Source organism: Rhinolophus sinicus, chromosome 16 (genome assembly GCF_057876585.1).
Source record: "Rhinolophus sinicus isolate RSI-liver-muscle chromosome 16, RSI-T2T, whole genome shotgun sequence".
Lineage (NCBI taxonomy): Eukaryota > Metazoa > Chordata > Mammalia > Chiroptera > Rhinolophidae > Rhinolophus > Rhinolophus sinicus.
In genome coordinates this window covers 181,821,236-181,835,788 of record NC_142516.1, presented here as the reverse complement: position 1 = coordinate 181,835,788, position 14,553 = coordinate 181,821,236, and the positions used below count along the sequence as shown (strand labels likewise).

Sequence of the window (14,553 nt, the reverse complement as noted above, 5' to 3'; positions counted from 1 at the left end):
AGAGATTTATAAATAAATTTCAAACATACAAGCAGATTAAATTGCAAAACAAAGTGTGTATAAGCAAGAAATATATATATGTATGTATATATGTATATGTATATATATGTATATGTATATATACGTGTATATATATGTATATATACATATATACCATAAAATTTGCTATTTTAATAAGTTTTAAGTGTAAATTCCATGACGTTAATTACCTTCGCAATGTTATGCCACCACCAACACTATTTTTAGAAATTTGTATTAACTTAACCAAATTCCCGGACCCAATAAACAATAAAAACTATGGAACACTTTATAAATTCACGTGTCAGTCTTGCACAGGGTCCAGCTAAACTTCTCTGTGTCATTCCAGGTTTTGTACACCGCTATGTGCTGCCAAAACAAGCACATGTGGCTTTTCTCAGTCATTGCCATGTAGAGCTTCAGGAAATCCATCAATGGAATGATGGTATTCTACTAATAATCAATAATAACAACGATGAGGGTAGTTGTTGAGTCCCTGTCCCTCGTCCTCTGCTTCTCACTGCATTCTGAATTGCTGAAAATCTTTACCCATCTTTATATTTCTAGGACTGAGCGGCACCAGCCAGCCATCTGAAAGTGATACAAGGCACAGATTTTGCAGAATTATGCCTTCTCAGTCAATGGGGTTTGATGCTTTGGTTGATGTCATTGTTGTGGATGTATGTTTATGTCTTTTTTTATTTATTCACCATGATTAAAGAGGAAATAGAACATGTTGACTTTAGAAGATTATTTTATTTATTTTTTTACTTCAACTATTATGTGAAATTACGGGTAAAGTAGGAATTTGAGAATATCTATGAAGCAGCTTCAAAAATACAATAGTTCTTTTTGCAACTCAATATTAAAAACCAGGTATAGTGATAATAACAAATATAAGAACAAGCATATATTTGTTGAATGAAATAGTCTTTGTAATGAAAAAACAAAGGCTATTCAGTTCAGTCTATATATTTCTAATAAACATGCGTTAGCCAGCCACTTATATGATTGATACTTTGGATCTCATAGGCAACATATCCATATCAAATAAGAAAAGTAACTTTGAAATACATAGACTGGATTGTACAAAATGACTTAAAACATAAAGACTGAATTGCTAGAAAACAATTCATAGGTAAACTAAACTATGTTTAACTTAAGTATGCTTTTATAGCTTCCTAGCAAAATGAACCACGGTGATCTTAATTACTTAAAAATTGCTCTGAGGAATTCCCTTAGCTACTCTGATTGTGTTAATTTTAACCCAGCAGTGACAAACGTACTGAACACAAATTAACATGCATTGGTTAGGTGCATTTTGTTATTTGGACCACAGATCAACATAGTTTCATCACTAGACTGTGAAAGGACTTTCTTTTATTTATTGATATTTTCCCTTTTATACACACAAACCATTCCATTCTCTTTCACTACTTTAAGCAACATGATTATTTTGTTTATATATGTTTTGAGATAATGCTTTTTTCAATATTTTTGTCACATGTTGCTTTTGTTTTCAGTCAGCATTTGTTTCTTAAACTTGACATATGTTGATATGTGTATGTGGGATGTATATAATATAATGTATCTACTTTTCAAGTGATGGGTAACTAGCTGATTTTCACTCTTGAAAAATGTATACATACACATATGTGTACAAATACATATATATATATAACACATAACTACACATAAACACATACCAACCTACATACAAATATACACACATATGCATATATACCTTCCTAGAGTAAGCATCTATATATAAAATAGATACAGTTAGAAATCAAAAAAGGTGCTAAAAATAAAACTAAGGAAATTTGTTTAAAATTTGAACAAAAAGATAAAAATGAGAAATGTGAGAAATGTGATCCAAAGATCCAAAAACCTAGTTAATAGGAGGCTGTAGAAGAAAGAACAGAGTATTGAAAGAAAAGAAAAGTGTTAAAAAATTTACAGAAAACAATATTCAATGTTGAAGGGCATATATTTATGTTGAAAGGTTATATTGAATGACCAAAATGAAAAATAAGACAGAACCAGAAAATTCTAATGAAATTTTTAACGTTCATAATAAATAGATCCTAAAAGCTCATTGTTACAAAAACAACATCATGTATAAAATAAAAGCAGTGGATTTAAATAAGACTTTCTGTTGGGAAAGGCAGTATCTATCAGCATGCAGTCCTTTGTGGCCCCTACTGGGCTGCATGAGGCGGGGCCTGAGCTTGGCATATTTCCTTACCAAGATATAAAGAACCCATACAGCCTGTGCCCAACTTATCACCTTGTGTGGAAATATCTTTCCCTGTTTCAGTCTAAAGGGATGCTCTTTTGTCTTTGCTGGAAGCATGTGCATCCTATGGCACCTGGCCCAACCCCACTGCTATATCTGCCCTCTGAGGGGAGGGTACGGTGTCTTTTAAGGTGTACTCCTACGTAGGCAAATTGCCCGGCATTGGTCTCCAAGAGAGACCGGCTGGCCATGGGAGACCAATGACCGTTAGTAAAGCTGATCTTGTACGGCCTGTTCTCTACGTGAATAAGCATTGTTCCATCCAGTGCATGACGGAGTTGGGTTCTTCTTGGTGACTCTGACACCAACATGCAGTGGGCAGAAATGTTTAAAGTTCTCCCTGGGTGGGTAACCAGTGTACACTGATCTGTTTTATACTTTCCAATAGCAACAATGGATGGTGGTAGAAAATGAAACACTGATTTCAAAGTTCATTTTCTTTTTATGATTTTAGGAAAAATATAAATATTAGTGGCCTAGAAGTAAAATGATTAGTGACCTAAAAATGTAACATGTGGAAAAAGTTAAAAATGTTAGAAAATGTTGGTATTAGAGAAGAAATTTAAAAGAGTGTACGGGGACATATTCACCTTAAAATTCTGAGGGTTATGAGATATGTTGACTATTTCTAAAGAAATATATGCTTGAGTGTAGTATCTAAATATAACATTACAACTCTTAACACAAGTACAACTAAAAGCAGTTATAATTTATTTATCAAACATTGGGTTGATAGAATACTGTAAATCATCTAAATCCTCAGTATTCTTTAGAATGTTCGCTAGGTATTATCTAAAGTTGTTAAGATTCTGCACGCAATTCAGATTCACTTCCAATGTGTTCAGGGTGGTTTTTCCACACCACCAGGCAATTCTTTGACACTAGGTGAGTCCTCTACAATTCAACTCAATTCTGACTCTATGTACTGGAGGTAGCTTTGGACCCAGGTTAAGGGCTCCGTCCTCGGAGACTGCCCCTCCCCCCACTTTAGAAGCCGATTTCATGTCCAGATTGCCCCCTGTGCTTCTGACTAACTGGCTATAGAGCAGAGGTTCTAACACCTCCTTGGAGTCCATTAATTGGCTAGAGCTACTGACGGAACTCAGAGAAATATTTTACTTACTAGATTATAAGTTTACTATAAAAGTGTATAACTCAGGAACAGCCAGATGGAAGAGATCCATAGGCCAAGGTGTGGGAAAAGGATGAGTTTCTGCGGCCTCTCCAAGTTCAGTGATCTCTTTTCTCAAATCTCCATGCACGCACCAAAATGAAAGCTCTCCAAACCCTGTCCTTTTGGTTTTTATGGAGGCTTCCTTACAGAGGCATGACTGATTAACTCTTTAGCCATTGGTGATTGACTCATCTTCTAGTCTCTATAGCCTCTCAGGAATTTAGATGGTGGAACTGAAACTTCCAACCCTCTAATGATTCGGTTGAGTCTCTGACAATCAGCCCCATCCTTTGGTGTTGTCCAAAATCACCTAATTAACAAAACAAAATACACCTTTATTGCTCTCTTCAGTTAGGAAAATCCAAAGGTTTTAGGAGTTCTGTGCCAGGAACAGGGATGAAGAATGTGTATATATATATATATATATATATATATATATATATATATATATATATATTCAGTCATGCAGAATAAGAGAAGACATGTCATAGATTATTATTACTGACATTTGTGACCCATCATGATATATATATATATATGTATGTATACATATATATGTATCTCATGATACATATATATATATATATATATATATATATATATATATATAATGATGTGTATATATTTATCATGATGCCACAGCTGTTAAATGAAGAAGTAGGTGTAACTATTTTATATAGTTATTGAGATAAGCACTAGAAGAAATCAAACTGAAAAGAGTTGAAAGAAGTAGATTTTGAAGTCAGTCAGACTAGGTACCAAAAAAAAAAAAAAAAAAATGTCTGACTCTGGCTTTTAATTGTAATTTTATGTCTTTTTATAAACATGTTGTACTTGGAGAAAAATAAGTAATAAAAATCTAAAGCAGAAAAAAAAAAGTATATCTTATTGACCTGAAGTCCAAACAAATTATGTAAAGCAGCTTCAATCTCACAGGAAAGATATTAGATCAATGCATTTACCTGCAGTCAACAATACTACTAATTTTCCATGAACCTCACAATTTAAATTCATCATATGTAATTTCTTAAAATTCACATGTTTAAATTTTGTTTATCTAAGTGATATAATAATATTCAGTGGAATCATAACTAACGCAGTGCTACTTGAATTACACAAACATTTTAAAGTATAAAAATTCACTCTGAATAGTTTTTTAGCTTATAAGATACTTAAACATTTTTGTTTGTTTTCTTGATGAATTTCTTAAGTGTATATCTGGTGATAAACTCAAATATTATTAAAATGGAATTTTTGTTTTGAAAAAGTGTTGATTTTTTTTATTCTAACACTTTCTTATTATTTAATATCATTTCAAAGTTGCTGTTATGAAATAATATACTTTTCTTAGCAATGAATTTAAAATCATTTTTATAGGTCTAGTTAATCATGTGTTATTTCACATCATGAAAGTTCATTGATTTTTTTTTACATTGTACTTAATATATCCTCCTGGATGAGATTCATTTATGCCTAGAGGTGGAATATACATAATAAAACAATAAAACAAATAACATTCAGCTTCTTCTTTGATAAATATGGTCCAAACTATTACATCTCGAATTGTAACATTCCACAATGCTTAGTATTCCTTTATCACTTTACTTTGTCTTTTTGTTCTGCTCTCTTTATAACTTTCCTTAGGGTTGATGCTTTTCAAACTCCCACATTCACTCTGTTTCAAAATTCTGTGACTACATTATTTTTCTTACTAGGGTCATTGTTTTTGAGTCTTATCACCTGCCCAGTCTCATCCCCCAGAAAAAAACTTTTCCTTAAAACCAACCTTAAATCTATCAAACCATTATCAATGACCAAATATAACCTCCCAACCCCAACTTGGGGACTTTCTTACATAGTTCAGATAGTCTCCCTAGCATCCTGGGCAACATTGAATTTATTTTAAATTAAATACATTTTTAATTGTCCTACATTTTCAAGTAATTCCTATTCCAATGATCTAGAGTTCTAATTCGCTCCACTCCACTAGCCATGTTGCCACTGAGACACCATTGGGATCTTAACATAGTCCACGTGTGAAGTTTTAAATGTGGAATTTTACACTATGACTAAATACTACAGCTGGGGCATCCTCCTACTCCATGATATACAAGAAATTGAATGGGCTTTGAAGTTTAAATATGAGTCTCACCCTTAACTAGGTAGGTGAATCTTAAAATAGCATTTAAGCTCTAGGCCTCATTTTTCTTTCATAAAATTTTTTAAAAATTGTTATTTTTTCCAGAGTTTGTTTCAAACATATGTTTAAATATATATTTTAACTGTGGTGTATCCATTCGCATTACTGCAGAAAACAGTTGATTATATATGTTTCCATACTTTGGGGAAAAACCAACAAGACGGAGATACAACTTTTGGCTCTTACACGCCAGATACAACTGTTTATTAACCCATATTTATGGCCTTAATTATTACGTCAGAGAAAGAAGGGAGTTCCACTATTTAATGGCTATCTCATTGTTGTTTTTCTTTTCTTTTTACTTACAGGACACTAATTTCTAAATGGTCATCACTTTCTCTTGCGTTTTATTCCTTTACCAGGTTGTGAGATAAGAATGATAGGTTTAATAACCAATTAAAACCAAGGAGAGTCTGACTGAAAGAGATTCAGTCATGCAGACTAAGAGAAGACATGTGATAGACAATTATTACTAACATTTGTGACCCTTCATAGATAATCACGTTTTGATGTTTTCTTATATCTGATTTTTAGAAAGGCGAATGAATTTACAACACAAAAATATAGCCAGCCATTATTCATGGGGGCTGATTTTAGAATTATTGGAATTATTATTTAAAGAAAGAAGTTAATACATTCAATAATGGAAGGATTTGCCATTTTAAAAAAAATGAGAGTAAATTTATGTGCCGTTTTGCCATAATTGTCAGGAGAGAAGTAGAATATGGAAAATAGTTTAATGGCTTTGTATTTTGGAAGAAATTAAAGCAGCTTCATTATAAGATGTCACCAAGCCAACTTGAATCATAAATTTGTAAAATCAAATGGGGAATTTGGTAACAAATTTTTATCTTGTGCATCTTTAGAATTTTTAATAACGTAATTAATGCCAATATCAGTCCATAGATTAACATTTATTTTGCTAAATATTAGCAATTTTTACTCCATTTAAAACTTGAATTCATTCTAAAAGTCTGTTGGCCTTTGCAATATAGCTTTAAACAAAGCAACAGATGATTTCTGGTTCTTTAGCTGGAAATTTGTTTCTAAATTTGTCCTCCACTTCTACAACACACAATTTTCCAATATGTTCTTTAGCTTCTATAGCTGAATATAGCAAGACAACAGATTTTCATTTTATATTATCACATTTAGTTACTTCTGTTTCAAGTCTTGACGGAAACTCTAACATACACATCAATAATTGTTCCTATTTAAAAGTAAGCAGACATCAAAGGTTTTTTTCTTTTCTTTCGATTAAAAGGTTTTAGTGCTTTTTTTGGGTAGTGTTTGTGCGCCACCAATGGTGCACACTTTTTATTGGCAAGAAACTGAAAACTATACCTGGGATAGGTAGAAGGAGAGCTTGCTGAAAGAGCGTCATGAGAAAATTTACTCCGTTTTGCAGATACCAAAAATAATTTAGAATCCTTGCCTTGCACTAATAATCCAGACAAACCAAGGCCAAATCAGAAACCATCAAACTGATATATTGGGGAAACATAAGGATGGGTGCTACAACTACAAGTAAAAGTAAACTATAGATTTTTTGGCTTTATAAACATTTATAAGCCTTAATTAGAATTACTTTTAATGAATTACTTACAATTGTCATGTTTCATGTAATTTAAAAAGAATTGAAAATGTATGTTGAATATCACATGAGGTTCTTTATAAACATTATTATCCTAATTTATTTGAAGTTAGGCATGATTGCTATAGTAACATACATAAATTCAACTAGCAATTAGATAATGATTGTTTTGTATCATTAGTAAATTACGATTTCCTTTATTGCTATTCTGAGGAAAATAATAAGTAAAGGTCAATCAACCATTGGTGGACTACACTGTACCTATGCCACAGAAACCTGAGTCTACCTGCTGCTGTCCAGAATAAGTAAGTAGGTCAATGGGTGAGGGAAATAGTAAGCAGGCAAGCACGCAATGTAGTAAAGATGCCTTTCTTCCAAGAACGCAAATCTGCACCTACGACTCTCCCAGCAACCATGTTACAAAGCTGGTTTCCAGTACTCAACTATAGTCAAGAAAAAATTAGAGTCTTCTTAATATAGCACTTTTTGTATAACTTAATTCAATTAACTGATTGATTAAACATTTTCACTTTAATCTAACATTTTGTTCTTTTCTTTTCTTTTTTTAATGTAGATAGAAACACCATTGGACAACTTCTATTATTTCAAAGTCAATAGAGATGCTTATTATATTGAGTTTTAATTTTACTCTAGATTAATAAATATGCCCTCATTAATCATATGATAATGTTTGCATTCTACTCTATTATCATATGTGTGTCTTAGTCTAAGCATCAAAATTATTACGCTGTAAACACTAAGATTGGAGAAAGGAGTTACCTTTACTGCTTAAAAATTCTAGAGGTTTTAATAGTCTCTTTTCAATGCATTGCTGTAGGGAAATTTGATAAGTTACTTCTTTATGTAATGTACACGACGTTTGCTTAATCTATCGTCACTTCATTTTAATAAAGACTGGTTAAATTCTCAGGCTTCAGTGTCAATGTTAGGCTATGAATCCCTGAGTGTTAGCTTGGCTCAGTGTCCATGGAGACAAATCCCAGATTCACAATAGCAACAGGATTTGTATGGCACTATTCCTACCATCTATCACTTTGGATTTAATCATATTCAGTAACATAATAAAAAGCAAAAAATCTGAAGTATCAGACCAGTCAAATCCATGCTTAAAAGAATAGAATTCAATTTATCCTAAAAGTATAACAGTAACTCATTTCTAAATGATATAAAGAAAGCAGCAGGTATCAGATAAGTTTATTACTATTTGTGTGGACTGTCAGGAAAAAAACGAGAGAGAGAATAACCCAGGTGAGCATAGTGAGAGACTTATTATCACATACAAATAATGAAGTTCACAACAGCAATGTATTCAGGCTCATATGCCAAAAACAAACAAACAAAGAAACAACAACAAAATACTAGAAGGAATCAAGATATTTGTCTTCCAACTCAACCAGTCGAATTTTGAGAGACTCTTTCTTAATCATTCTTTATTCGTCCATGCATATGAATGCACACACAATCACTTCCCGATCATGTGAGATTAATTATGTTAAAGCAAAATTGTAATATTTTAATTCCCTTGATCACAGTCTCTGGAGGATCTCCTTTGTTTCATAGGTAGAAAACTTAGTGTGCCACTAGAGGCTTTAAAAGTTTAGACCCTTTTAATTTTGTCTTTAAAAATTATTGACAGATGGTAGATCAATCAATTTCTTGAAAGTCTGTGTAAAGACAAGCCTAGAATTCAAATATAGTTCACATTGATTGAGTAGAAACCCTGTGATGGGCTAAGTATATTAACATACAGTGTTTCCCTGAAAACAAGACCTAGCTGGACAATCAGCTCTAATGCATCTTTTGGAGCAAAAGTTAATAGAAGACCCAGTCTTATTTTACTATAAGACTGGGTATAATATAACATAACGTAACATAACATAATATAACACAACATAACATAATGTAATACTGGGTCTTACATTAATTTTTGCTCCAAAAGATGCATTAGAGTTGATTGTCCGGCCAGGTCTTATTTTCAGGGAAAGACGGTACGATATCTCACTAACACTCATAACAATCCTGCAAAATGAGAATGGCAGTTAAGTCATTGTAATCCTAGAAGAAAGAAAGGGAAACAAGTCCTTCAATTTTCTAGATTGATTTTTATTTTGCCATTTTAAGTCCTTTGTCTTTTGTTTCTACCTCAATTCAATTTTAAATTAGTTATTACTCATAAGGAATTTAACCAAATTTATTCTTAGGAAATGGGAAGAAAATGTAATTTAAATCAAGATAGTGTTCTACTTCTTAAAGGCAGGCATTTTATGTGAAGTAGTTTCTATTTTGTAGATATTAAGAATATTAATACTTGTTATTTTCTGATGGATAAGTCTGTGGATTGCTCTATATGTTCTATAATCTTCTTGACTCCATTTCATCACCTTCTGCAATTAGCAGGAAAACATGTCATCTATATTTAAGGCAAAATTAATATACTTTCCCCATCTTTCCAGGTACAATGAAATTTAGCCTTAATGAGTAACTATTTGAAATATTGCTTTATGTGTAAATATGAACACTCTTATAATGATCTTAAGTAAATACTTAAAGAAAAAATATGAGAAAATATACAGATGGCAAATAAGCATAGGAAATGATGTCCCATATCATATGTCATTAGGGAAATGCAAAATAAGACAACAATAATATTCTATTACACAACAATTAGAAGGGTCAAAATCCAGAACACAGACAGCACCAAATGCTGACAAAGAAATCGGGTAAGAGGAAGTCTCATACATTGCGGGTGAGAATGGAAAATAGTACAGACATTTTGGAAGACAGTTTGGTGATTTCTCACTAAAGTAGACATACTCTTACCATATAATCCAGAAATAATGCTCTTTGGTATTTACTCAAAGTAACTGAAAGCATAGGTTCTCACAAAGACCTTCACACGGATGTCTATAGTAGCTTTACTCATAATTACCAAAACTTGGAAGCAAGCAACATGTCCTTCAGTAATGGATAAATAAAGTCTGGTGCATCCAGACAATGGAATATTATTCAGCACTCAAAATAAATGAACTATCAAGGCATTAAAATACATGGAGGACGCTTAAATGCTTATTACTAAGTAAAAGAAGACAATCTGAGAAGGCTACATACTGTTATGCTTCCAACTATGTCACATTCAGGAAAAGGCAAAACTATGGAGAAAATAGATCAGTGGTTGCAAGAGGCAAGATGGGGGGGGGGGTGTAAATAGGCAGAGAACAGAGGGTTTTGGTGCAGTGAGTATATATTATGTGATGTTATAATAATGATTTGTCCAAACCCATAGAATGTATGGTAAACCCATAGTAATACCAAGAAGGAACCCAAATATAAACTAAGGACTTTAGATGATTATGATGTGTCAATGTAGGTTCATCCTGGGTAAAAAATAAAAAATAATAATAATAATCTGGTGAAGGATATTATTAATGGGGGAGCTATGCATGTGTAGGGGCAGTGGGTATATGAAGAATCTCTGTACCTCCCCTTAATTTCATTATAAACCTAAAACTGCTCTAAAAAATAAAGTTTTCAATTAAAGAAAAAACAAAACAAAAATGCTTTTTCTCTTTTAATAAAACTAAAATTTATTCCTGACTTTACCAGCTAATTAAATTAACAACTAAAATGCTACCCTTCTCTGGAATATCTAATCACTATACAGCCAAAAAGGCAACGTGGTTGAGTATACAATTACCACACACCTCATTTAGGGTGCATTAAGAAGTGAACCTACTAGAGCTCAAGTTGTTATTAAAAATTAATAAGGTAAAAAAAAAAAACACACGAAACAATAACGTGGAGACAGCATTGTATATTTTCATGTTTTTAGTCCTCAGATGAATCATATTGAAGTTGTCAGTTACTTATCACTCAGTAGTTAAACCGACATTTATAGAAAAGGGAGCCTGTAGAAAACAGAGGAGTGAGAGATTTTATTTTCCAAAGCCAAGAATGAGACACAGTTTGCCTTTAAAAAACGTTTGTCACCTGTCCTAGACACATAAATAGAAAGCTGCTTTCAATATTTAGCATACTCAAACACTGTCATTTAAATCATTTTGATAAAAAAATGAATCTCTAAATTTCGTAAAACATTTATAAATGACACCTAAATAAACATGCATATCCTCCATTATTGTTTTCTGCACTTTCACTGGAATTCACTTCAATATCCCATCACTAACTTAAAATGTTTCCCAAACTGACACATTGCATTGTTTTATTTTTAATTTATTTTTCCAATCCCAATTCCCTTGGACATTGCCTGACATTTGGTGTTTGTGGTTTTAGGTACTCTATTGTATAATTTATTGTATAATTTATAGCATCCAGATTTTGTTTAATAAATATTTTAAAACGAAGCTATTATTAAAATGTGGGTCACTTTGAGTGACATTGACTATTCATTAAAATACTATGGCATCTTCTTTTAGGGATTGTATTTCTTTCGGAATCAACAGTTTCTATTTTTCTGGTGCTTTTTTTTTTCATGTTACCAATTACAGACTTTTTCAGATTATAACATTAATGTAGCAAAATCAATAGTCCACCTTGATTACTACTTGCTGTCAAATCTGTGGCTTGGGTACTCCAGGTACTTCTCAAATTTTACATCACCTATAAAGTTCTAATATGGTACTGAAATGTCATGCCTGTAGACAAAGTGACCTTAAGGAGTTTTGAAGTCCATTTTCTACAGATTGTTAGCTGAAGTCAATTGACACAGATCTCTCATTTTTTTTTCGGTTGGAAATGAGCGATTTTGAGTGATTGTTCTATTTGCTGTTATGCACCTGCTTTGTGGAACTCATCACTGCTTATTGGCATCCTTTCCTTGGGTAAATTCTAAACTTAAAGCACATCTCTTGTCACTGACTAGGTTAATGATTTTGCTTCAGTGCTTTTTTGCTTTTTTGCTTTTTAAGTATATGAACCATTTTAAAACCCTTAATGCTAAAGGTTGATATAAATGTTTAGGTCATTTGTGATATAAAACTGAGAACAGATGCTAACATAAGCATTGCAAAAAAAAAAAAAAAGTCTCTGGTATTCAAACTTAATGAAGTATAATATTTCACAGTGAATTTTATCTTATTTTAACGATGTTGGGCCACAATTAATAAGCAAAGATAAATCTCAGGCTGAATAATTCAATCAATGAAATTTTAGACTACATGTATATAAGTATATGCAACCAGGAGATTTTAGAAGAATATAGCACTAAAGAATCCATTGTTTCGCTGCTATAAGCATCTCTTATTAATCTGTATATAGTTCACTCAGATATGAAACAGGACCAGGATCAGTGACATGCAGCCTTAGGATGGTCACATACTTTGTTAAGGTGGCATCTGAACCTGTGTGTGTGTGTGTGTGTGTGTGTGTGTGTTTCTGTGTGTGTGTGTGTGTGTGTGTATCTGAAGCAATTACAATAAAGATAAAAGAAACCTAGATAGAAAGAGTAAGAGCTTGCATAAAATTTTGTACTAAACATTAGCAGTATTTTATATTAGTGTTATGTCATTTGCGTAAGTATTATGGACAAAAGGGATAAAGTGTAGCACAGTTTCAATAAAGACTGCGGAGAATGTGCTCACCATCATATGCTGGGAGTACACACAAAAAGCTATCAAACCTCACCATCTTTGTCTTCAGTATGACAATAAACTGGGTTTCCAGACCAACAATAAGTAGAATATTATGTCTGGGAGTATAAGATCGGGTATTAGTAAACAGTGAGGAAAAACAGCATTTAGTGAGAAGAAATGTTCTGTCTTATGAGAAATTGAGAGCTATACATGATTTTTATTTATTAAAGAGAAGTAATAAAATTGTTGCTTCATACATTTTACTGAAAAACACTAAACATGTGGATTAGAGTAAAATACATGTAGAATCACAAAACAGGGCCTAGAATTTCTAATGATGGTAAAGGGACATTTTTCTAAATGTTCCTGTAATGTGAATGTTGTACTATCCCAGTGTGAAAGAAATCTTGTGCTTAATTTACACATACATCTCTGAGAACAAGGTTTCAATATTAGTAATATGCTATTCTAGTCATTTTTTCAAATATTAATAGAAATATTTGAAGAAGGATAATGCTCCAACTCCAGAATTTCTGTTATGGAAAAGAAACCTTTCATAGTAATTATTTGGTGTCTAGGCCACTAAGAAAAAAACACACAACAATTTATATATACATGATTTTACTTCCGAATTTGATTTTATAAATTAGTTTTTGCAGCCCTAAGATGTTAACATCTCACATTTATAATCAAGTTTGAAAATATGTCATCTATACTATTATAAAATATATCAGGTGCTGATTCTTATTGTTTATTTAAAGTAGCATTGATCTATGAGACTATATATAATATCTAATTTAATTGAGAATGGATGTTTTAAAATAAAACATATATGTTCACCTCAGAGATGTGAAGAGGTCATTTTAAGATAGTCCTGTACCAAACAAATTGACTACCTGACCTATGATTTTGATAAGCCTAGATAAAAATACTAGATATGTCCTGTTGATTATTTGAAAGGAAGATTTGAGTTTTAGCCATGAACATTTATTAATTATGTGACAAAAGATAGTGACTTAATTTTTCTTAGTGCACAATATACTTTTACAAAATAAATACATTGATTATTGGAGATGTAGAAACATTCATTAATATGAAGCATACTAATATTAGCTCACTTATAAATGTATTGTCATCGGTACCATAATCATCTTTTCTGACAACAATTTTTAGATATTTCTTTCTGATGTATGCATGCATGTGTGTATTGGATGTCCATGTGTTAAAACAGGAAAATATTATTTACATATATAGCTATATAAATGTGTATATCGTATACTGTGTGTATATATAGAATTGTGTATTTCCATACACCAATGTGGCATATATAGTGTGTGTAAATATATATTTTTACATGTATGTTTACTTACTTTGATTGAGAATGCAGCACACAGGTTTATCATGTTACACAAGTGGTAGATTTGGAGAAGATATGTGCAATACTTACAACCTAAAAATGTAACTAGACTCTAAAATACAGACAATTCATACAAATCATTTGGAGGAGAACTGATAGACATTTGAAAAGATGTTCCAAATTGCTCATAATCAAACATGTATTCAAACATCAATTGAAGAAAACTTCATGTTTTCTTCATATCTCAGATTAAAACTAAGTCAAAAAAGCATTAAGAATTAATTAGTACATTCAATAATTAA

General features: G+C 31.9%; 1 non-coding gene across 1 annotated transcript; it reads right to left on the bottom strand.

The window, feature by feature from the left end:
• Positions 1-291: 291 nt before the first annotated feature.
• LOC141571402 (U6 spliceosomal RNA) lies at positions 292-403 on the bottom strand. The gene has a single exon (XR_016019518.1). It is a non-coding gene; the product is annotated as a U6 spliceosomal RNA (small nuclear RNA).
• Between the last annotated feature and the right edge of the window lie 14,150 nt (positions 404-14,553).